This window comes from Triticum dicoccoides, chromosome 3B, assembly GCF_002162155.2.
Source record: "Triticum dicoccoides isolate Atlit2015 ecotype Zavitan chromosome 3B, WEW_v2.0, whole genome shotgun sequence".
In the NCBI taxonomy this organism is placed as follows: Eukaryota; Viridiplantae; Streptophyta; class Magnoliopsida; order Poales; family Poaceae; genus Triticum; species Triticum dicoccoides.
In genome coordinates this window covers 787244820-787245055 of record NC_041385.1, presented here as the reverse complement: position 1 = coordinate 787245055, position 236 = coordinate 787244820, and positions in this window count along the sequence as shown.

The window sequence follows — 236 nt, the reverse complement described above, 5'->3', positions numbered from 1 at the left end:
GGAGGGTCTTTGTTTTGTCGCGAGGCCGGCGTCGACAGGCATGGGGACCAGTTCCATGTCCCACACAGGATTGTTCTTTTTTAGTCTCTAATGTGGTGAAACACAGGAATTATAACAGAGTTTTACTTATGTGTTTATTTGCACCTTTTCCATTTTTTTTCTTAATGATTTTTCATGTTTTTTGTGTGACATCAATACTTTTTTGGTGTTTTTCATCTGATGGGGAGGGCCAAGGA